Source organism: Sminthopsis crassicaudata, chromosome 2 (genome assembly GCF_048593235.1).
Source record: "Sminthopsis crassicaudata isolate SCR6 chromosome 2, ASM4859323v1, whole genome shotgun sequence".
NCBI classification, from domain to species: Eukaryota; Metazoa; Chordata; class Mammalia; order Dasyuromorphia; family Dasyuridae; genus Sminthopsis; species Sminthopsis crassicaudata.
In genome coordinates, this window is record NC_133618.1 from 477,033,641 (window position 1) to 477,059,296 (window position 25,656).

A 25,656-nucleotide genomic window follows, 5' to 3' on the forward strand; every position below is an offset into this window, starting at 1 on the left:
TATTTATTCCTGCCTGCCTTCTCCCTCCTCCCCATCCCAATTTGATGAGCAAGCATTGTAAGAAATGTAAACAAAAAAATAATATTAAACATTTTATTTCATGGCAGGGGAGGAAGAGTGGTGTAAGAAGAAAAGGCTCAGGGTCTATGGACAGGAGCATGGAGCAACAAAAATAATAAGGTGAGAATGCAACAACTTATACTTTGGGTCCATGTTCTTTAGATTGCTTTAGGTAGAAGAGCAGCATATGAAATTCTTCCAAACAATGTTAAAAAGATAATAATAAATTTGATTTTATCCAATTGGAGGGAGTTATATGTGGCAAGAGAGATGGTTATTTAGCTAATACTGTCTACACAGCATGTCCTCTGACTCTAAGCACATAGTTCTTTGCATTACCCCTCACTGCCCCTCATCAGTGATTATCCTCAACATTATCAGTATTTCCTGACAATCTATTTTATCTACAGGACCTACTAGAGCAGGCACAGATCAAGGAGCTGCACAGAGAAAAGCAGATGGCCTTTTCCTCAGTCCAAGCTACTATTAGACTATAAGCTACTTGAGGGCAGCCACAGTGTTTTGTTTTATCTTTGTATCTTATAGCTCTTGTGTATAGCACACTTCGAATCAATGTTTGCTGCTTTTGAAGGCAGGAACTTTTTCAGTTTTATCTTTGTCTAGCACGATATTTATTACAGAGTAAGTACTTAATAATTTATCTCCAGCTTGTTTGCTTGCTGTTTGGAACAGGAATGGCTCTTGATATCAAGGACTCAAAGCAGCTGAAGATCCAGGGATAATTTGAAAGGCTATTGTGACCTTTTCTTCCAGGCTCTCCAGCAACCCCCAGATAGGTTCCTCTCACTGATGCTCTAGGATGATGTATAAATAGCAGTATGCTGGGGGCGGGGTTGGCTGGGGATGGGGAGTGTGTCACTAGAAGCATTGATCAATGGCAAGGGTCAGGGAAAGGGAAAGGAAATGTGTAGAGAGAAGTAAAAAATGGAGAGACCTATTCTGTGTGAGCTTCTGATAAAATGGAACTCATCCTAATTTGTGTTTTATTTTCTGTACCCAGATACTTCACATTATTATCATTATAGTTTGTCTCTTTTTTCTGCTCTCTCTCTCTCTCTCTCTCTCTCTCTCTCTCTCTCTCTCTCTCTCTCTCTTTCCCTCTCTCTCCTTTTTTCCCTCCCTCTTTCTGCTAGACACTAAAGGTTAGGTTTTCATCAAAAGTCTTGAGAGAAGAGCATTTATGCAAAACAGTCTGTGTTCAGGCCTCAATAGTTAACCTGGTAATATACACTTCCATTACCCTCTGTTGAACAGACGCCAGATCAATGTAAGGGCTTAACTACCCCACAACTAAAAACATATATTCCTGCAGCCTCACGGCAGCCATCAGAGTGCTGTGTATATGTTTCCCTCATTATATGGATGTGCCGTTGGAATGTTGTGATCAGTGATTCCAAGCACATGATTCATCAGAAAGACATTTGCTAGCCAGACATGTGAGGAGCTGTCTGCCTCTTCAATCTCACTGACAGGGCAAAAATGCTGATTTATAGTAAATCATTAAAATCTGCTTATTATGGTGCTGCTTGTTCCTCTTCTCCACTTCAAGCCGGCAACTCGATCTGCATCATGTCTCTTACAATTTTATACTACAGCAAGCAGTTATTTAAACAAGAGGGAAGCCATCCTTAGTCTTTATTAGTGCATATGAAAGGAGATTGTGTTTAAAGAAGACTAATTAAGAATGCCGACTATTTCCTTGCTTAGTTTATAGGAGGGAGAAATAAAGATTTAAAGCACTTCAGCAGAACAAAGAATTACTGGGCTAAAAACAATACTTAAAAATGATGATTGGCTACATATATTAAATAATCGCAAAATCACAGTTCATTTGCTGCCAAAATTATTGGGAAGGCATGGGCCTAGGGGTGGTCGCAGGGTAGCTTGGGATTGGAGGGAGTCCATGCAGGGCTCTTAGACTCTGAATACTGAGGAAAAGATAATACTATTATTAGGCATGATTCCAGTATTTTGACAGTGCTCACATTTCCTCAAAATCATTCTGGAAAAAAAAAAGTTTTTCTCTGCAAAGGGAGAAATTTCGGACATAGGGGAAATGGAAGATGGGAAGATGGTGTATATTAGGAAAACAAAGAAGGAACACAAAGAGGCCTGTATTTTGTACATGTTACTTACAGTAAAAAATTTAATTTGACGCCTGGGGACAGAAATCCTTGCCACTGAATTACAAAGAAGTGAATGAACTGACTCAAAATTAATCCATACAGATCTGTACCCTTAATAATACTAATTCCAGAGAACAAAGCAGTGCATAATGCATTTTAAATTAAGTTGGAAAATGCATAATTTATATTTGTTTTATTTCTTAATATTTGAACACAGGTACATTCTAGAATGCTAAAGATGAGGAGAAGGGCATAGTTATGTCCATAAGTATCTTTTCCCTTTCTTTCTTTTTTTTTCTCTTTTTTTCATTAAAAAAAATAAATCTCAACAATATTTCTCCTTTTTTCAAGGAGCAGGATATAACCTGTGAAATATTAGACAGAAAAGATAAACACAGTTAGGATTGAGCAAGTGATTTTCCCATGCTGTGAAATGAATATGTTTGGTTAAAATAATTTTTTAAAAGGGTCCTAATTCCTACTAAAACATTCAGAAACAGATAATTACACATTACTGTGGATCAAAAATCATGCCCTCACTCACAAGAGGCAATTGAGATGTGCCTTGCAGGGGGCTATCTCAACCAGAGAAATTGATGTGGGAAGTGGGGGGTGGTCTTGTTAGACAAACCTCTCCAAGCAGGCAGAGGAATACTGCCCATACTGGGTCTCTAAGCACTAGGAATAGTTCTGAAGGGCCAGAGAATAGAGGGGAAATAGTTAACCTGACACTAATGGCCATGTAGATGCCTTTGGGGAAAATGCAGAGTCCTCCTCTAGGAAAAAAAAAAAAAAAAAAAAAAAAAAAAAAAAAACCTTGTCTCATTTCCCAGGAACATTTCTTTCTAAATTTTCTTTTCTCTTTCCCTTTCCCTGTTTCTTTCTCCCCTCACTCCCATTAGTTAGCAGAAAGAATGTAGATAATGACTGCTTCATTTTTGTCTCTATAATCTAAGTGACTAGAAGATACAGCAGAGAGAGTACTGACCTTGAAGTCAAGAAGAACTTAATTCAAATCCAGACTTTTACTTCCAGTTTCCTCACCTTTAAAATAAGGGTTTGTTCCCCAAAATCTGTCTTTTTTTCTTCTAACGTTAAATCTATGTTCTATGAATCTAGCACCGTGCATTTATACTAATGACCATTTAATATTTTTGAATAGATTTTTGCTATTGTATTCAAATTCTGTCTTTGTTATTATTTGCCTTACCTTGGACACAACACTTCATTTTCTGGGCTTCAGTTTCCCTTATATGTTGAAATGGGGGGTTTCTATCGGATGATGAAAGGCCTACAACCCTTCCCATCCTAGGCTGTCTTCATCTTATATGTGATAATAACATAACTGAAATATATTAAGCTTTTAAATAATTATTTTATGTATAACCAGCCATATGGACCATAAATCAGTCAACCATGTACAGACCTTTTGTTTATTTTTGCAGCTAGCATGTTATATTTCAGATAGACTGAGAAAACATATATAGGACTTCTCTCATTTACCTTACTTCCCCCCTCCCCATTCTCAGTAGCCGAATGATTCAACTCTCAAAAATGACTTGTATTTAAAAAAAAAAAAAAAAAAAAAAAAAAACAACCAAATTCGGGTAAATAACCAGTTGCAATCAAAATCCTCAGCTGTTCCACTGAATTCAAACTTACCTTCTTCCTAAGTTAGTTTTTGTGTAGAAACAACCTCAGAGTCATTGTAATCTTTTTTATTATTATTATAGCTTTTTATTTACCAGATATATGCATGGATAATTTTACAGCATTGACAATTGTAAAACATTTTGTTTCAATTTTTCCCCCCCTTTCCTCCACCCCCTCCCCCAGATGGCAGGTTGACCAATACATGTTAAATATGTTAAAGTATAGGTTAAATACAATATATGTATACGTGTCCAAACAGTTATTTTGCTGTACAAAAAGAATCAGAAAGTCATTGTAATCTTGATGAATTTTACAAATGTGTCTTTATAAGATTATTTTGTTATTGCTTGGCTTCTCAAGGGATGTGGGAGGGAGAATTTTCAAAACTCAAGACTTAAAAAAAAAAGAATGTCAAAAATAAATAAACAGTAGTTGTTATTTAGTCATTTCAATTGTGTCTGACTCTTTGTGATTTCATTTGAAGTTTTCCTGACAAAGATTCTGGAGTGGTTTGCCAATTCCTGCTCTAGCTCATTTTACAGATGAGGAAGCTCTCAGGCAAATAGGGTTAAATGACTTGCCCAGAGTCACATAGCTATTAAGTTTTTGAGACCAGATTTGAACTCAGTAAGATTATATGTTACTGACTCCAGGACTTTTGTTTTATTCACTACACTACAGAGCTGCCCCAGTAAATAAATAATAAAATTATTTTTATTTTTAAAAAGCAAAGGTTATACTTTTTTGTGAATGGCCTACACCTGAGTAGCTTAGGTTAATCTGGTAACATCCACTGAATATGTATTATAGGAATTTTATACCCAATATATATAATTATATATTTCTGCAATTGAACGCCTCTAATACATATTTGGAAAGCAGAATTTATACTGCTTGGAAAGAAGAATATACAAACTGGAGGTACTTTTTATTTTTAATACATATTACTTTATGAAACATGTTATGAGAGAACAATCAGAGCAAAGGAAAAAAATCATGGAAGAGATAAAACGAAAAAATAGAAAAAAGGAAGTGAACATAGCATGTGTTGATTTACTTTCTGTCTCCTTAGTTCTTTTTCTGGATACAGATGGCATTTTCTGTCCAAAATCTATTGGGATTGCTTTGGATAACTGAACCACTGAGAAGAACTAAGTTTTTCATAGTTGATCATCACACATTCCTGCTATTATTGTATACAGCATATTCTTGGTTCTGCTTGTTTCACTCAGCATCAGTTCATGTTAATCAAACATCTATGGTTCTATGATGTCATTGATCTAGGTATTCCTTCTATCAATGCAGATAATAATCCATTCACATCTTCTCAACTTATATGATTATTATACACATGTCCCCACAGATCCTTCATAGGGGATCTGCCCAACATGCTTGAATCCTTTTTACATTGCAAGTTCAACATGGTCTGTCTCTCTAGTGATCTTCATTCCTGCTATATGACAGGCTCATTCCTATTTGTCATCATATATTTTCTCCATGATATTCCTAATGCCTTGTTGAATCCCTTTCATACAGTAGATACTTAATATTTGTTTGATGAATTGAAATAGATTATTTAAATGCAGTGTTCAGGAGAAACAGTTCAATATAAAAATTATTCTAGTTCATGAATATCAATTGGGAATTAGAGCCATCATGATTTATATACAACTTTTAATTTTTAGGATTTTGCTCTGAAATAGAAAAACACTGATAAATATGGTTGGTCTCTACTATTCTCTCTTTCCTTATTCTTTCATGTTTTCCACTGTAGAAATGCCAGCTGAAGGAGACCTTGGGCTTGCTGATTCATTTTCACTGATTGATTGTGCAATAAATGTTGATATTTTCTTATCCTACTTTACCTTATCTTGCATCAGTTTGGACTTTTTTCTTTATCCCTTGTGGTCCTTTCCTTTTTCTTCTTTTAAGTTATTATCCACTTAACATGAAACAATTTCTTTGGGGAACCCAATCAAAGGAGAAATAACCCCTGGCATCTCAAGTATGAAATGATTGTACACTATACTTTTCATAAAAATAATCATATATTTGGAGCTACTCTTCAATAGAAATATTTTTCCTTTTCTCTCATCTACTTCTGTCAGGGATTTTGGTGGCCTCCAGAACCCTTGGTACTTTCTCATTTCCTTGACTCCCCTTGACAAATATCTACCCCCTGGGAAGCAATTCACAGTGATGAAACTTTAGAAAATAACTCTAAAAATACAAGTAGAATTTTTTAAAAAGCCTTAACCTTAGAGGAATCTTTACATATTTGTATGGTAGTGGTGGTTGAATGTTGTTCCATTTTCTGAAGGAAGGAAGGATATTTAGCCTCAGGAAGAGAAGACATAGAGGGAATGTGAGAGCTATTTTCTTGCGTTTGAAGGGCTGTCATGTAGAAGGAGGATCAGATTTGCTCTGCTTGACCCCAGCTCTCAGCTTGATCTGGGAGAAACGGGTAGAAGTTTCTAACATAAAAGTGTTAACTTGTTATAAAAAATGATTTCTTAACTATTAGAATTCACCAAAGAAGAATGAGTTACCTTATAAGGGACTGAATTTTTCTTCAATGCATCAGTATACCTTTACTACACACCTACTATATACTAGACACTGAGGGAACATGGACAAATATACTCTCAAGATGCTTATGCTCTATTGGGGGTGAGGTAATTTCCAGGGGACAATTCTAACAGCTGGAGGAAATCAGAAAAGTTCTCACATAGAAAATGACTTTTGAAGTGAACTTTAAAAGAAATTAAGGATTCTAAGAGGTACAAGACATGGAGTAGACACCATGTATGGTAGAAAGCTTGTGTAAAAATACAAAGAAAAAAATGGAGTGCCATATGTGAGGAATAACAAAGACAGTTTGGCTGGACCATAGAATTATGTGACTGAGAACACTACATAATAATCTGGACATAATCATCATTACAATCATTACCATCATCATCATCATCATCATCATCATCATCATCATCATCATTATCTTCATAGCTAACTTTTGCATATTGATTTAAAGTTTGCAAAGCATCTTACATGTGTTCTTTCATTTGATGTTCATTATACCCTATGAAGTAGGTCCTATTAGCCATATTTTACAGCTGAAGAACTAGAGTGTCTTCCATCAGCAATTGGAAGAACAATTCTTAGGGATATTGCAGAAGGATGCATTCCTAAAGGGCATGGATTGGATTCATTGTCCTCTGTGGTCTCAGTGTATTTTTGAGAGTATATGATTCCATTGTCTGACACTGTATATTCCCCAATAAAGGGCAATGTGATGCACAGATAGTGAGCTTCCTCGCCCTGCCCCCAATACATATTAGCTACAAAACCATGGGAACTTAAGGTAAGTCATTTCTCCCTTTTCTTTAAGATCATATGTTGTAGAGAAGTTTCCAAGCTTGGATTGGAAAAGGAAGGAAATTTCTGAAATTCCATATCTGATCCTTTTTCCCTAAAAAAATGTAATGCATTGTTTGACTGAATTTTCTCACTTTTATGTAATTTAGGTGGGAGCATAAAAACTCAGAGATATGGATTCTGAACTAAGAAATCTCCATGAAATCAGGAAGCCATCTATATGGAAGGAAGATTTGGATGGGAGGAACAGATTCTACTTTTTGGATTATAACCAACACGTGGGTGATGCTATGATTTTGAAGAATATATCAATGGGATGTGACTTCTAGCACATCTCACCAAGATTAAACAGTCCATACGATCCTAGGGTTGCCATGTCTCCTTTCCAGAGAGCAGGTTAGCTAAGTGCAGAGAAGGCTCATCAATAGGTCAGCAACTTAGCAATGGATTGCTTTGATCACAATTACTAATGAGCCTCGAAAAAGTTCCACTCTTATGCCTCATTATGACATGAAGGTAAACTGGTTCCCTATGAATTAGAGGTAGCTAGATGGTGTAGTGGATAGGATGTTGGGCCCGGAATTAGAAAGGCATGAGAAGGTTTGAGAAATCTGGCCTTTGATAATTACAAGCTATGTGACACAGAGCAAGCAACCGAGCCTCTGTTTGTCTAATTTTTTTCATCTGTGAATTTTGGGTAATAATAGCACCTTCCTTTCAGGATTGTTGTAATGATTAAATGGGAAAGTATCTTTACAGTGCTTAGCACATGCCTGGAACATAGTGTGTACTATATAAATATTAGTTATTAGTCTTATTATTCTCATTATTGTAAACTCAGTCAGATTCTACCAAAGTAATAGAAAGTACATGGGTATGACTTTATAAGAAACTAATAAATTAGCTAGGGCAGAGGCCAAAATGAGCACCAAATTAGTAGAAAGGACATAGATAAAAAGGAGACATTGTATTTAATTAAAATAGCTCTGGACATATAAACAATCAATTGATTCTGATATATAGTAAATGGATACAAATAAAAACTCTAAAATAAGTTTAATAACTCTAGAATATGTCTAATAGCTGAATACCAGTCTGGTTAACTTTGAAAGAATTTTCACCAGCATGTTGGCAACCCTATAATGAATTCTTGCTTACCCATGGAATGAACATGAATGAGCAAATGACCCTAAGTTCTATATCTCTGCTTCCCGCTTCTTCAGTGGTAGAGTAGTTTAAAAAGAAAAAGAAAAAAGTCAGAGAATGTTTAGACCACCTATAAACATTAATTTATTTATTGGCACTCTAAATATGAGATCTTCGTTCCATGACCAGTGAATCAACTGGAAGAACTGAGCCATGTCAATATTGATATTGTTTCTATAAGTGAAACCAGAAGAAATAAAAGAAATCAAGAGTAAATGGATTGATGGTTCACAGGTGTTCCCTGAAGAGGTGAATAAAGTAGTTGGTGGGGCTTGTTTTGCTCTACATTGAAAGGCAACAGAATATGTCATTTTATGAAATACTTTGTCATTTTTCCTGTTAGTAGTTATAATGAATATAAGCAAAAGAAACTATTATATGGGGAATTCGGGAGTATATGCCAATTTAAGCTGGAAAATTTGAAGTAGGAAAATTCTATGAAGTACTCTAAAATATTCTCCAAATCAAGTTAACACACGCCTTCATCCATAATAACTTCAGTACAAAGGTGGGCATGACTGGCAGAAGAATGGAGAAAAATTTATTGGAAAATATTATTTGGAATGAGAAATAGAGCAGCCAACAATTTGTAGATTACTCAGAAGTATCTTCCCTGCATATCATGAATACTTTGTTTAAGAAGAAATCCAGGAGGTCTTGGACTTGGGAAATTAGGAATAATGTTTTAAAGGATGAAATTTGCTCTACCATGGCAGGAAATAACTATTTACTAAAACAAGAATAATTTCAGAATTATCAGTCTTTATGTAGTCAAATAACAAACTAGCTAGAGTGAAGGCCAAAATGAGCACCAAATTAGTAAAGAAGGATAAAAAGTAGACATTGGGGGCAGCTAGGTGGCACAGTGGGTAGAAAACCAGCCCTAAAGTCAGCAGGACCCGAGTTCAAATCTGCCTCAGACACTTAACACTTCCTTACTATGTGACCCTGGGCAAGTCACTTAACCCCAGCCTCAGGAAAAAGAAAAAAAGAAAAGAAAAAAAAGTTAATTTTTTTAGAAGTAGGTATTGTATTCAATTAAATAGCTCGAGACATTTAAACAATCAATTCTGAATATAATAAATGAATACAAGTAAAACTCTAGATAAAATGTTTTGACTTTGTTGCCATTTCTTAGTGATATTTAGTTGATATAAAACAATTGTCATAACAAAAAAGCCAAAAAAGCCTTGAAACCACATTGATTAATAAACATTTAACCTTTTTCCTAAGCAGAAAGACATAGAAACCAAGAAAAAAAAATCCATGTTGAGTAAAAGTGAATACACAAACATTACATAAGAAGAGGATGTTTGGTGATGAGGAGCATTGTCAGGTAAACAATGAAAACCCATGGAGAAAATGAGCTGCAGAAAGCTTGATGTGATCTAGTCAAAAAAAGATCATCCAGAGATCATTTGTAGATAAAATTAAAAGAAAGGCAACAAATAGACAAAAAAAAAAAAAAAAAAAAAAAGTCCATGAGCATTTCTATAGCAACTGATTCTTATCATCCATGGCAGTGGGTCCATGTTATCAGGAATCAAGTAGTAAGAGAGCCGGCTTGATTATAGTTGGGAAATTATACAGCACTTTCAATGACCTCATGTTATTTCCTTACACAAAAGATAATACTAATATTCTCTTTATATTGCAATATGATTGCAAATTATGGAACACCATTATCTTTGAAAAATCTAAGATGCGAGTGTTATGAAAGGCAAAGGAAAGATATGGAAAGATAAGTAGGCAAAAGCACATTAGTAAAGATTATATGCAAGAAGTATAAAACAAGATCACATCAGTGACATGTATGAGCAACAAGAGGTAAGTTGGTAATGTAGCAAGGGCAAAAGATAATAGCTGGACAGTCTAGATATCTCTTTGATATCACAAATAGTAAAAACAACCTAGAATAAGCCTCCAGTGCCTGGAATAATTTCTCCGTGGAGAATGTATTTAAGGTTAGAAACAAGAATGATATACAAAGACAAGGTGCAGATGAGTCATAATCTGTACCAATGGAAACAATAATAGACTTTACTAGGTGAATGAATAGGTGAATTTATGAATGCATCAAAGACACCTCATAAAATTATCTACCAAGGTACCAATTGACATTGGGGGAGATGATGTGTTAAGGTCAGAAATATGCAGGAAAGGAGGTCTATGTTGAGCATTTGATGCCTATCAGGAAGAATGAGTTTTGTCTTATTCTATGCATCTAAATGTCTGTTTCACCCTCCACCTTCAGCCAATCCTGGATACCTACTACAAATAAAAACTACTGCAAAAAAAGATCACAAGGTGTATTGAGACAGTAAGCATGAATAACTCAGTGCAGTCTATCCCTAATTTTGGAGAGATAGCTTAGAACATGTGCCCTACTAATGGTGGTCTTTTACATAAACATATGTGCTATTCTGTGTGCCATCTGTGTATTGCATGTGCTATGCCCCTAAGAGTAGAAGACCTTGAAAAATAAGGGCAGTACTTGCGTTCTGTCTGTGTGTGACCCAGGGTCATGCATTTTGAATCACAAGAACAGTGCCTTTCTCTGTGATGATGAACCTGATGGAAATGTTGAAATGTGAAGGAATAGTTGCCCCATCCAAAGTTCCTTTTTCTTTTTATTCCAAAATATTTTTGCAAAGCTAGGTTTTCCAAGAGATCTCCCAGAACCTAAGTGAGTCCAAAAGGATAAAAAAAAAATCTATTCCTGGTTATTTGTTTTCCATGAGAGAAATTTGGTTAATCACTTTCAAGAGAACCTAATTGATAATGTAAGAACCTCACATGGCTATGAACATTTCCTTAGAAATCAGAGCACTGTTATCTTTAGGGTAGAAGTTAACATTCATGCCATATCACAACAACCCAGATGTTACATGGGTATAATCTTTAGGTAGACAGAGACAAAATAGATACACCCATTTAAAAACTGTCAACTCAACTGTGCGAGTCCAGCTTACCTTAGGATTTAGAAGCCTAGAGAGGTACCTCATATTTTGCACAAATATAGGACATAAGCAGCCTTCTCCTTTCTTACTGCCAAGACTGCCAGTTAGAGTGTATGAATCAGGGCCCACAAGTTCTTATCTAGAATTTAACTATCTCTGTGACTGTGGGTAGGTCACTCTACCCCCTGATTCTCAGTTTCTTCATCGCAAAGTAGAATCAGTAACACACAAAAAAGATGTTTTAAATTACTGAATAATCAGCTCTGCTATCAGTGTAACTTTAAACCCACCAGAATATCAAAAATAGCAACAAATGAAAAGAAAATCAATCTTTACTAGCAGAAGTATAGGATCGTAGATTTAGAACTAAAAGAAATCTTAGAAGTAATGGGCTGACCCTCTCATTTTATTGATGAGGATACTGAAGCCCTAGATACATACTATACAATAAGGATATATATATATATGTACACACACACACACACACACACACATCTATGGATATATGTAACATACATATGTAGTACATATACATGCATATATATCTAAATACACATATATATGTATATATATATATATATATATATATATATACACATACATATTTCTGTCCAAATCTATCTCAAAAAAAGACTTGCATCCAGTTCTTCCTGACTGTACTCTATCTACTACTCTATGGTACCTTTTAATAACTATGTCTATTAGTATATTCATAAATACCACATAGAAGAACCTTTTCTGAACTTCCTTCAGGATAATGTTCATCTGAGCTGATCGGACATTCTCTGCCTATATCTGCCCATGTTGGAGGAATGACAGACAGAGATTAGCTCAGTGTGTAGCATCTGCAGTTTGTGCTGAGGGGTCAGGAGAACTTCCTAGCCTAATTGTCATTCTCGCTGACTCCATCTTATCCCATGAAAGTCTTAGTGCTAAAAATAAGGTTAAATGCTGCACTTCCTACTTCCTTCTTCCTCTCTTCTTTCTTGTAAAAAAAAACCAACTTAGGCCTAGAGCATTTCACCGAGGAGGCCCTAATTAGGCTACCTTCCTAAATTGAACTGGAACCTGGTTCTCCTGTTCTCCCCCGTCTGAGATGAGAGGGCCCTCCTCTCACATATTCCCAGCTGGAACCCTGTGTTTGTCCCTACTTTGTATAGAACAATCAGATCAAGCCAGTACTCTTTATACTCTCTCTCTGCCTAAATTTCCAGGCCTAGAATGATCTTTCTTTACCTCTACCTCTTAGAATCCTCAGATCTCCTTACATCTCAGCAAGTAACCCTTCAAATTTATGCTACTGAGTCCACAGTAAATCTTTTTACATGTTCAGTTACTTTAGCATTGATTCTCCTATATTATGTTCTCCAGACCCCTCATATCCTGGTTACCCTCTGCTGTATGGATTGGTTTTGAAATTGTCCCTCTTAGACCATTATACACTTCAACAACAATACTATATGAGGATCAATTCTGATGGACGTGGCTATCTTCGGCAATGAAAGGATCCAATTCAGTTCCAATTGATGAATGATGAACAGAGCCAGCTACACCCAGCAAAAGAACACTGGGAAATGAGTGTGGACTGCTTGCATTTTTGTTTTTCTTCTCAGGTTATTTTTACCTTCTTTATAAATCTGATTTTTCTTGTGCAACAAGACAACTGTATAAATATGTATACATATGTTGTATTTAAGATATACTTTAACATATTTAACATGTATGAGACTGCCTGCCATCTAGGGGAGGGGGTGAGGAGGGGAAAATTTGGGACAGAAGTGATTACAAGGGTCAATGCTGAAAAATTACCCATGCATATGTTCTGTCAATAAAAAGCTATAATAAAAACAAAACAAAACAAAAAGAAAGAAATTGTCCCTCTTTAAAATGTGGCATCCAGAACTTAATACAAATTCCCTATACTATTAGGTGGAAGTCAAGTATGGTCGGCTATAACTTCTTTCATTATGAACATCAGACTTCTATTGGTACAACTTTTCTAAAAATGGAAGTTTTGTGGCTGCTATGTCTCAAAGCTGACTGCCGTTCAGCTTTCAGTGTCTTTTACATATAAACTATTTTAACTATGTCTTTCCCATTCTGGACTTTTCTGTTTGATTTTTTAAAAATATGATGTATAATACCTTACATATTTACTTATAAAATTTTAACTTGTTAGATTTTGTTCATAATTTTTGTTTTCCAAGATTTGATCACCAAAGGGAAATATATAGATCAAAAAATCCAGCTGATGTTATAGCATTTTCATAAGGATTTACTAAAAGGATACATATTTGTCCCTAATTTAAAAGGTTCATGCAAAAAAAACAACCACAGTCTTATCAAAATCGATCTTGTTATCTCCGTCATATATAGAATTCGGCTGTGGAGGGACTTGGGAGTTGGTCAGGAGTAGGGGTGGTGGGGGCTTGTGGATGCTTCTATAGACACAGGGAAGATGCTGGCCCCATATAGTGTCACAAGCTGGTCCTAATTTCTATGACTGAGGCTTCTATCCAGACCTCCCATCTTGCATTAACTGTGAAATCATTTTCCCACAGTCAAAGAGGTGCTTGCTAAGGTGATTTTGTTCTCCACAGTTGACTTTATCTCCATATTTCACTTGGTGGGAACTTTTTTCTTTTTTTAGCAAACATGGCAACAAGCTACACAGAACACTCAGTGAGCCCCTATGCTGTATCATGAAAACGTCAAGCAAGATGAAATATTCCCACATAAGTGTATCATTTAAAAACGCACTTTTGTTTCTACATTTGGAACAGGCAGGTCACCTTGGCAAAGGGAATTTCAGAATCTCACCAGGAGAATGGACTGCGTTTTTTATGGGACGATTTCTTTGGCTGTTTTGATTTGCATATTTGAAAACAACTGAAAAAGCAATTAATTCAAAGCTAAATAACTTCCATGTTTAGAATTATGTTTATGGTCTTACAACAGACAAATTTATGAAGAAGTCTGGGACCATTACTCTAATGCAGAATAGGCATCAATCACTTTCAGAGATCCATCTTGTGGTTTATTTCTAAAACTTGTACAAAATAAGGTAGAGAATCTAGAGTATTTAAGACCAAATGATAATCAGACGCTTTAACACATTTAAATCATAATGTTACAGTATGTAGCAACCCTTGGCTTTTCTTACAGTTCTAAGCAATGCTGTTCCCAGAGGACAAACCTTCTTCAGAGAAAATAAGACACTGAGTTGGTTACAATTCCAAGGAGAATTCCAGCACTGGAGGTTTTTTTTTCTTTTTAATACAATTTACACAGAAGAGGCTGGCTGCCAATGCGATAATTGAGAAGCACCTGGTGAAAATGTCTTTCTGTTAATTCACAATGACTCCTCTTGGTCTCCACCCCACCCCCCAAACCAATTCTGTGCCAGAAAGAAAGAAGTATGAGAGGAAAAAAATCCACATAATTGTCAAGGCCAAGGAGGAACAAAGCAGTGCCGGGAGCTTCCTAAGAACCAAGGGTAAGACCTTCCAGTTCCCACATGGGACAGAGCACAGGCAGTCCCCCTGCGGCTTAGGGAATTCCAGACAACTCTTTCTCCTCAGGAGAAAGAAGAAATGAGTATGAATAATGGAGTTGTGATTCTTTTATTAATTGTTGGAGATTTTAGGATCTCCTGGCCTTGGAAAGCAGCCATCTCTCTGGCACAGAAACAAGATGGTCTTGCTTCAAGGCAAGTAGATGATCTAAATGAAGCCTAGAGAGCCCTTCTAGGTCTAGGATGTTTTAATCCAAATGCCGTGCTAATAATCAATCAATCAAACAAAACAAACAATCAATATATGAATGCCAGAAATGTCCTGGACTTTAGCTCTTTTTGTTTCTACCAGTTTGTCTACAAATTCCACAAAGGCCAGAGGGTATCCTATGGGAAATATTTAACAAAATAAATAAAAATACAATAGAATATAGATGAGATTAGCATGTGTTTTTCTTCTAACTCAATATGTGACTTCAGGATCTTTAGGTGTGGTTTAGTAGTTCTCGCTTCTCTGATTTTTACCATCATTGCTGCCAAGGACACCCAGACGGTGTGTTTCAGAGGAGGAACCCAAACCCAGAAGCCTCAGAAGCCACTTCTCTATGCACTAAATCATACCTCTCATCGGATATGAAGATGTGCGCATAGAAAGAATAATTGGATAATTCACAGCATGTGGTTGTATAGGATGTATTTTAAATAAGGTGTATGGGAAGTCAGCAGGAGAGAAAATACATCCTTGACCTCAGATTTGATTCATGATCCATCAGCAGCTGCAACCAAAACGAAAAGCCCGGATTGGGCTTGGCTTTGTGTCTGCATCATACTTAAAATGTGTCCTTCGGGAATGTGCACGGGTCATCGATGACAAACCCCAGGAGCTGAGAGCCCACTTGAAGCACCCCACTTTAGTCTTCGCATCCCTCACTGGCTACCGAGGTATCGAGATATCAGTCTGCATCCCAGTGACAGGTGGCTCCGGGGCCTACGATGAACTTGTGCAACAACGCTCTGTAAGCATGGTGAGCCAACGCGTTACACAACAGCATATGTGAAACCATTACATGGGAACACCGTCTGCTTCCAACTCATGCGCAACACAAGCCATCCTCGGGGAGCTGGGTCACATATGCTTCCTTTGCAGGCCCCCATGGAAGTCTCAGATTTTCTCCTTTCCTTCTTCGCAGATTCTCTGTCCCTTTCTTTCCTTTTGCCTTGCTCACTCCTTTCTTCTCTCTGTGATTCCCTTCCCTAATGATCAATGATCAAAGACTCTCCGAGTATCTCAGAGACGGGCAGAACCTCCGAGTCCTGTCCAACCTGTGTCTGACCGAGTATGCTTTCCACTACATCCATGACTAAAAAATCACTCAGTCTTCACATAAATACTCATGGTGAAGAAAAATTCTTTAATTCCTGGACTATCCCAAATGTTCCATTTGGGCATCTCTAATTGCCATAAGTACTATCAGCATATACTCCATAGTTTTCTAATATTCACCATTTTCCCCCTCTCAGGTTTTATGAACAACAGACAGATTTAGGCTATACATACAGAAAAATGCTTATAGTTTCTCTAAGTGGAATGATTTATTCTCCTTGCATTGCTTTTTCTGACCACCCTGTCAGGTGTGTGTGTGTGTGTGTGTGTGTGTGTGTGTGTGTGTGTGAGACTTCATAAAATATTCAATCAGAGGGTCTTTCTATCTTAGTCATTGTTGGTAAGATTCTTGCCAGAGTCCTTCTTATTAGCTGGGCCCTCCACCTTCTACAAAAAGATGCTCTGCCTGAGAGCAAGGGTGGCTTCAGAGGCAGCTGGGGAAGAGCCCAACGACTTCAGGAAAAATTCCAGGAGCAGAACGGAGGACTGCATGAAACATTTGTAGATATGATCACAAAGCCTTTGACACTGTCGGTCATGAGGGCTTATGGAAAATCATGTCAAAATTTAGTTGCCAGAGAAGTTCATCAGTACAGTATGTTAGTTTCGTGACGGCATTCTTGCCTGGATTCTGGACAATTGGCAATGCCCTCGAGCTTTCCCAGCCACTGATGAAGTGAAACAAAGCTGTGTGCTCACTCCCATGCTTTTTAGCATGATGGTTTCAGCCATGTTGTCAAATGCCTTATGAGGACAAATGTGGAATCAGTCAGCTTCCACACTGATTGTAAATTCTTGAATTTAAAGGCTAGAAGCCACAACTAGATTGTAACATGGTAGTACAAGCATGGAGGTGCATGACAGAAGAACCACAAGTCTTGATTTTGCATTCACCTTGAGCAAGCTATGTGTATAAGCACACGAAAAGAATGAATTTGATGACCTCTCAGGCTCTTCCAGCACCAATGTCCTCTGATTCTATGTAAGTTAGGCCATAGTTCATCCATCCCTCTAGCTATCCATCCACCCATTCAGTAACACACATTTACTAAATAGCTAGTAGGCGCCAGGTAGTATGCTATTTTCTCATGATAACAAGACAAAAATATATCTGACACTGCCCATTATTTCACAGACTAGAATATAATTAAGATGCAATTTTTAAATGATTAAAGTTTTATTAAGATGATTGTTGAGGAAAAGTTGATGGAATTGGGATCATTTTGTCTTAAGAGTGGAAGACTTGAAGTGAAATTAATAACTGTATTCATAAAATGAAGGGATAAACTGTGAAGGTCAAGAAGTTCTTTGCTGTACCATTTTTACTAAAGACAGAATAGAAAGAATAGATCTTTTCTTTTAGGATTAAGCATTCAGGCTGTTAACCAAACATATATTTATCAAGAGCTTTTTATGTGTCTAATCCTAAGTAAGATATTGTGTCAGACACAAAAAAGAAGAAAACAAAGTAGACTCACTCTCTGCACTGTATGATCTCACAATCTGTTTGGGAGAACAGACTCATACACAGGAAATAACTGTAGAACAATAAAATTTAAAACCTAATCAATTCAAATCAGAGAGTCTTTATTAAGTGTTAACTATATATGTGCTGAGGATAGAAGGCAAAGATAGTCTCTGCTCCAAGGAGCTTATTCTGTATAAGAAGATCAGAAAAGGCTTCAGACTAAATTTACCTAAAAACTTTCTATCCTTTCCCTTCCTTTCTGTCCCTTCCCTTCCCTACCTTTTCCTTCTCTTCTCTTTCCTTCCTGTTTTTCCTCTTCTCCCCTTCTCCTCCCTTCTTTCCCCTTCTTTTTCCTTCCCTTTTCTTTCCATATTGAATTCCCATATTGAATTCAAATATTGAATAATTAAACTTTATTACATTCAAAATTGATTTTTGGGGTGCTTTAGAAATTTTAGAATTGGCGAAGATGACAGGAAAATATAATAATAAATGTTGGAGGAGATGTGGGAAAAACAGGACATTAATGCATTGTTGGTTGGAGTTGTGAACTGATCTAGCCATGCTGGAAAGCAATTTGGAACTATGTCCAAAGAGCTATAAAATTGTGCATTCTCTTTGACGCAGCAGTGTCACTACAGGGTCTGTATCTTCAAGAAATCATTAAAGGGGAAAAGGACCCACGTGTGCAAAAATGTTTGTAGTAGTTCTTTTTGTGGTGCAAGGAAATGGAAATAGAGTGAATGCTCACCAATTGGGAATGATTGACTAAATTAAGTGTGTGAATGTAATGGAATGCTGTTGTTCTATAAGAAATGATGAGCAGGCTGATTTCAGAAAAGAGTGGAAAGACCTGCATGAACTCATACTAAGTAAATTGAGCAGAACCAGGAGAACATTGTATACAATAAACAGCAAGATTATATAATTATTACCTATGATAGACTTAAGTCTTCTCAGCAAAATAGTGATCCAATATAATTTAAGTAAACTTGGGATGGAAAATGTCATCCATATCCAGAGAAAGAACTGTGGAGAGTGAGTGAGGATTAAAGTATATTATTTTTACCTTTTTTGTTTTATGTTTTTTTTCTTTCTTGTACTTTCCCCCCTTTGTTCTGATTTGTCTTTGACAATTTACTAATATGGAAATATGTTTAAATTTATTGTACATGTATGACCTATATCAGATTGCTTGCTGTCTTGGGAAGGGGAGAAGGAAGGGAGGTGAGAGAAAAATTTGGAACTTAAAATCTTTCAAAAATGAATGTTGAAAACTATCTTTATATGTAATTGGAAAAATAAAATGCTATTAAGGAAAAAAAAGAAATGTTATATATAAGAAGCAAATTTGAGAAATCAGAAAAAGCAGTTTGCTTTGGCAATGTTCTTATAAATCCATTTTTTTTAATTGCCAAAGATTCTTTTTCCTTTCCCCTCCATTCCTGCCCCCATCCTTCCCATCAACCTCTCCTTTTCCTTTCCCTCTTCCATTTTGTCTTTGCTTTTCTCTTCCTCTCTTTGTCTCTTCTTTCCTATTTTCTCTTCCCCTTTCCATTCCCTTCCTTTTTTCATATCCTCTCATTTCCCTTTAGCTTCTTTTCCCCAACAGTGGAGCCATGAATCTACAGACTCACTCAAAACAAAGCAAAGCATCTCTTAGACAATTAAAAAGAGCAAGCTATTGTCCTGCAATGGTTTGGTACCATTCTATTTAAAGATGAAGGAGTAAACCAAATACTTCTGCACATCTGGTCTCAGGAACCAGATGCCATGTTTCTAAAAGACATAAAATCAAGTGAATGTCCCTTTTTCATGTTATGTCCCATGAGGAACCCTAAGGTATCCATAGAAGATTCGCCAATCTTCTTATCATACTTGGGTGCTTTTAACAACATTATTTTACCCATATGCTTCATTGAGTGCCACTATTATTTTCTATCACCCACCCAAATCCAGAGTGAATGACTTTACCATTTTGAAAAACGGCATCAGAGAAAGCCCCAGATGTATGTGTAGGGCGCCTGTGAATCAAGTCTTAGTACATTGAGTTTAATCCAAATGTATTTCAAAAACAGTGATTCCAATTGTTGTAAACTATGGAACACATGCAGAATCCCTGGAGAAACAGATGTTAGATCTTCTGATAGCAGTAAAACATCCGAAAAAATCTTGTAAATATGAACAAACTTGACTAATAGAGTATTTGGCAGTTAAAGAGAGAGGAATGCACAGTGGATGTCATTCAGCTTTTTAAAATAGTATCATGTGTGTCATTAAAAAAGAAATATTCTTTTAAATGTCTGTTATTTAGTTTTAAAATGAAAAATATTGAATAGTTAAACTTTATTAAGTGTAAAATTGGTTTTTAGAGTGCTTTGGAAATGTTAGATACAAGGAACAAACTTGAAATATCACAAAAGCGACTTGCTCTGCCAATGATTTTTAAAGTCCATTTTTTTAAAAATGGCCAAAGGTTTTTTAAAATGCCTTTAAAAGAGCTAATCAGGATTGAGGTATAGGAAACACTACTAGTCACATCCAGAAAGGATCCTTTTGGTAGAAGGCTCCCCATTTTTTACAAATATAATTCTGTCCCCTCAGAAGGAGTAAAATACTAAAGAATAAAGAATAACAATCTGGCCTCCTTTGAGGCTCCATTGAGAAAAACCTGTACTGTGGCTATGCCTGGCTATAACTGAAGGTTAGTGTAACTACCACTCACGTGGATAAGTTGGTTTGTTGGATACTGAATGCATCCGAGATTTTGTCATCAATGGGCTAGAACAGCCTTTCCTGGTAGAATCTGTATAATTTAGGGAACTGGATCAGGTCCTGAGATTCAGATTGGAGTATTAGGGGACTGAAAATTTGAGCTGCTTTGGATCAAACAAATGCGTACTACTATAAAGGGAAGAGGCAATGCAATTTTTATGGGTAGAATCCAAGTTTTTGATGCTCTATAGAATTTTAATGGCGTGATGGAAGAATGATCCAATCATTTCTCCTCCATAGCCCTTTTCTATTATATCTATTTTAAACTAAAGCCAATCATCCCTTTATAACTATGCCACATGCTTTTGTCTTCTTCCTTCTACTTTTTTTCTTTCCTCTTTAGTCATCATCATCATCATCATCAAACCTTAGTGGAATATCTACTTGCAAGATCTTAGGGGAGATCCTTCATTTCTTATTAAGAGTACCCAAACTTCTAAATCTCACAATATTGTGTAATCTTTGGCTCTCTAACTTTTTCAGCTCCCAAATCCAAAAAATTATCAAGTCCTATTGCTTCTACTTCTGCTGTAAATCTTGAATATGATCAATCCTCTGAATTTCCATTTCTACCACCCTTGTTCTGATGCTACTTTAGATAGATAGATAGATAAATAGATAGATAGATGATAGCAGATAATAGATAGATATATTTTGAAAATAAAAAATTATATCTATAAGCATATATATAAAGCTTTTTATTTTCAAAACATATGCATAATTTTCAACATTCACCCTTGCAAAACCTTGTGTTTAAAATTTTTTCACCCTCTTTCCCCCCACTCCCTCCCCTAGATGGCAAGTAATCCCAGATGCTTCTTCTGAGATTCTTTAGAGTCAAAACTGAATTGAAATCCAACTTTATGTATTTATTATCTATGGGATGATGGCTAAGTCAGTTTCCTCATCAGTAAAACAGGTCTAATAAACTTTCTACTACCTATCTCAAAAAATTGTGAACAAAATGTTTTGCAAATCTATATCTCTATAGAATTTTCACTTAGGGAAATAGAAGAAAAGGAAATGGGATGAAACCTGGAAGAGAGAGAATGCACCATGGGACATCTTGGTTTTTTCATTTTTTACTGAATATATGGATGCTGAAAGGAAAGAATATACTGCTTCTGAGGGTGGAAGAAGGGGTGGCTAGAGGGCCAAACCGAGCAGTGAAGGAAAAGTTCTGGTAGATTATATCGGTGGTAAGTCAGAGGGAGTCTCTGATCCTCAGTAACTATGTCAAGCAGGAAAATCAATTAACAAGCCTTTTATCAAGGACCAGCTCTTTCCTCCTCACCCTTTAAACCAAATCCCAGTGAAGAAAACATGGGTACAAAGCATGGAATATTTAGAAAGAAACCCTGAGCCAGATTTCCAAAAGAGAGATGAGATGTTTCCTTTTGGTAGCATGTAATAAATGGCCTCTCAATTTATTATTTATCTATGTTCACACTTTAATGAATAGTTGTAGTGATAATTACTAAATTTCTACATTAAAGAACAAGTCTGTGCTTTATACAGTAACTGCTGAATTGGGCTATTATCTACACATGTGTGGGTTTTCTGTAAATACAGAAATTTGATATTTGTCACCAGGTCTATTCATTGCAATTTGAACATAGATAAATAATGAATGACAACACCACTTGTTCATTAACATTCTACAAAAGGAAAATATATACTCGTTATTCCTTTGGCCACGGAAGGTTCATAAATAATTGTGCTTTACAATTTTCTCTAATTAGTGATGAACTTAATCCAGGCCATCCGAAGCCCGAGAGCAAAGGGATCTTTCCATTGCCCTGTTTCTGACTCTCTGTGGCAGATGCTGCCTTCCAAGAACCGCTCTACAAATGGAGCTGTGGTGAATGGTGCAGAGGCCTTTAAAAGCTCATTTCGGCTCCGAGATCTGCCAAACGTCAGGAGCCCTTACATGAAACCTCTTACTGAGTTGCTCTGGCCCTGACTCAAGCCCTAGAGAAAATACAGAGATGTGGCTCCTGGTCCCCATGATACTATGGCTTGACTGACTTCTCTGGAACAAATCTGTTCATCACCTCGCTGGCTGCAGTTTGCATGTCTGAGATGCATGAGGACTCTGTGGAGGGGACGATGACTTGGCCGGATGGATCAAAACTACTCCATCTGGACAAGGCAGGACGATGGTTCTGTGTTTCAATGTGGCATTTGCACTGCTACTGTAGGACATTTCACAGAATGGCTTCCTCCTGTAGTATAGTGTCTACTTTGAAGTATTCACTGGCCCCTATAATAGATCACAGCTCTCTTCAATAGGGGTTCAGACATATCTTGGTTTAATTTATTGTATCGTGCTTTGTGAATATTGCATTCTTTACAGATTGAAGGTTTGTGGCAACCCTGAGTCAAATAAGCCTATTGGTGCCCCTTTTCCAATAGTGTCTCTCTCTGTACATTTTGGTAATTTTTGTAATAGTTCAGACTTTATTATTATTATTATGTCCATTATAATGATCTGTGATCAGTGATCTTTACTCTCACTATTGTTGTAATTGTTTTAGGATGTTATGAACCATGCCCATATAACATGGAGAATTTAATCAATAAATGGTGTGTGTTTCCTGGCTACTCCACCAATTGGCTATTCCCCCATCTCTCCTCTTCAGGGCTCCCTATTCCCTGAGACACAATAGTGAAATTACGTCCATTAATAATCCTACAATAGCATCTAAATATTCAAGTGAAAGAAATAGTCAATTGATATAATAAACTTCATTGTTGTTTGATTTTAAGAAATTTCCAGTTACCTCAAATTTCACCCACAACCACCCTAAACATTCAATAGCCATCAACATCAAGATGAGACCCTCTACTGGCAAAATATTATAGCTTCCTGAAGACTTAGATGACAGTTGGCATTTTTAGCAATAATGTATTTATAGGTTACAAACATATATATATATATTTGGAAACCAAAAAAATTAATGTGATTTTATTGCAATATTCCCGTTACTGGGTAGTCTGGAACCAAATCCACAATATTTTCAAAGTATGCCTATTGTTTTATCTGTGATGTAAATAGCAGCTCATTCCTGACTTCTACTCCTATATCTGTCCATGTCTTCCCATAAGACATTCCCCACAATGTGACTTTTTTTTGTTCCTTTTAACATTTTGTGGGAACAGTTCAGTACTGGAAAAATCCATATAGAGCTTGATAACACCTACTATGTGTCTTTCCACCTTGCTACTATTTTGATGGTCCAGAGATTGTGAAGTTTTATGAATCATAAATGGGTAATACCACTGGGAGAATACAGGTGTTTAAAAAATAGGTTTTATCTGGAAAATGAATGGATGCCCATCAATTGGAGAATGGTTGGGTAAACTATGGTATATGAATGTTATGGAATATTATTGTTCTGTAAGAAATGACCAACAGGATGAATACAGAGAGGGTTGGAGAAACTTACATGAACTGATGATGAGTGAAATAAGCAGAACTAGGAAATCATTGTACACTTCAACAATGATACTGTATGAGGATGTATTTTGATGGAAGTGGATATCTTCAACATAAAGAAGAGCCAACTCACTTCCAACTGATCAATGATGGACAGAATCAGCTACACCCAGAGAAGGAACACTGGGAAATGAGTGTAAACTGTGAGCATTGTGTTTTTTTGTTTTGTTTTGTTTCTCTTCTCAGATTATTTTTACCTTGCGAATACAATCCTTCCTTTGCAACAACAACAACAACAAAATTCGGTTCTGCACATATATATTGTACTTAGTATATACTATAAGATATTTAATATTGTATGGGAATGCTTGCCATCTAGGGGAGGGGGTGAAGGGAAGGAGGGGAAAAACTCGGAATAGAAGGGAGTACAAGGGATAATGTTGTTAAAAAAAATAATTACCTATGCATATGTACTGTCAAAGCAAAATGTTATAATTAGTAAAAATTAATAAAAAGAAGAAACTGAAGTGGGAAAAGCATTGGATTTCGAGTCACAATAAATGCCTGAGAATCCTGCTTTTGTCACTTAGTACCAGGACGCCTTGAGTCAAATCATTTACCCTGCTGAAGTCTGTTCCAGATTTCGCCCCTATGGGTCTATGAACACAACATGGGCCCTGAGACTGCCTGTTGTCTTCCTTCTACTCCCACTACCAGTTATATACATACTTATACTTACTTATATATACTGCCTGTCTTTGTTCTTTATCCCCCCTTCCTTTTTCTTTTCCCCTCTCTCTTCATTCACTTCATATCTCTTGTCCTCTAAGGACATAGAATAAGGACATATTTATTATACTGGAAAGAATAAAAGACTAGAAATCAGATGACTGATTCAGTTCAATAAACATTGTGCTAGTACTAGACACTGTGCTAAGTGAGAGGGATACAAAAACTGGCAAAGGACAGTCCCTGCCTCAAGAAGCTTATAATCTAGTGGAGGAGACAGCGTTCAAAGAAACATAAACAAAACAAGATACATACATATAGAATAAATAGAAAACAATTTTGTGGAAGGTGGAATTTAAAAAAAAATAAGTCAGGGGGGTCAGGGTCTGAGCCAGGGAGGGAGAGCATTCTGGGCATGGTGGGAGGTCAGCCAGAGCCAGGAAACAAAGTGTCTTCTATATGGAACAGCCAGGAGACCAGTGTGTGTCTCTGGCTTGAAGAGTAGGTCTTGCAGACTAGAATATAAGACTGGAGGAGTAGGAGGCGGCTAGAATGTGAAGGTCTTTGAATGGCAAACAGAATGTTTTGTATTTTCTCTGGAAACAATAGGGAACCATTGGAGTTTATTAAGTGTGTGTGTGTGTGTGTGTGTGTGTGTGTGTGTGTGTGTGTGTGTGTGTGTGACATGATCTGCATTTTAGGAAAAGTCACTTTAGTGTCTAGTAGAGAGTGAATAAGAGTACAGAAAGACTTGGGCAGGAAGGCCCATCTGCACTAATCCAGATGTAAGTGATGAGCGCCTGCACCAGAGGAAAGGCAGTGACAGAGAAGAACAGATCTAAGAGATGCTGCAAGAGTGAAATTGCCAGCTGATTGATAATGGGAGCCAGGATGGCTCCGACTTTGTGAGCCTGAGAAATGGGAAGCTGGTATTGCCCTCTGTAGT